Consider the following 469-nt stretch of genomic DNA (forward strand, 5'->3'; position numbering starts at 1 on the left):
GAATCACAGTGTCACAGAGTACCTATGCCAAAAATCTCATCAAACGATTTGGAATGCAGACAAGTAAGACTGCAAAAACGCCTATGAGCACAACAACCAAACTTTTCAGAGATACCGATGGGAAACCAGTTGATGAGAAACTCTACCGAGCCATGATTGGAAGTCTTCTTTACCTCACGGCAAGTCGTCCTGATCTATGCCTCAGTGTGGGGGTTTGTGCTCGCTATCAAGCTAAACCGAAGGAGTCTCACATGAATGCGGTAAAACGTATTATCAAATACGTGAAAGGCACCCTTGACTTTTGTCCTCATTATACATTTGAGACTAATGTGAATCTTGCAGGTTTTTGTGATGCTGATTGGGCAGGTTGCTTAGATGACAGACATAGCACATTGGGTGGTTGTTTTTTCTTAGGAAACAACATGGTCTCGTGGCATAGCAAGAAACAAAACTGTGTCTCTCTTTTCAT

Source organism: Brassica oleracea, chromosome C8 (genome assembly GCF_000695525.1).
Source record: "Brassica oleracea var. oleracea cultivar TO1000 chromosome C8, BOL, whole genome shotgun sequence".
Lineage (NCBI taxonomy): Eukaryota > Viridiplantae > Streptophyta > Magnoliopsida > Brassicales > Brassicaceae > Brassica > Brassica oleracea.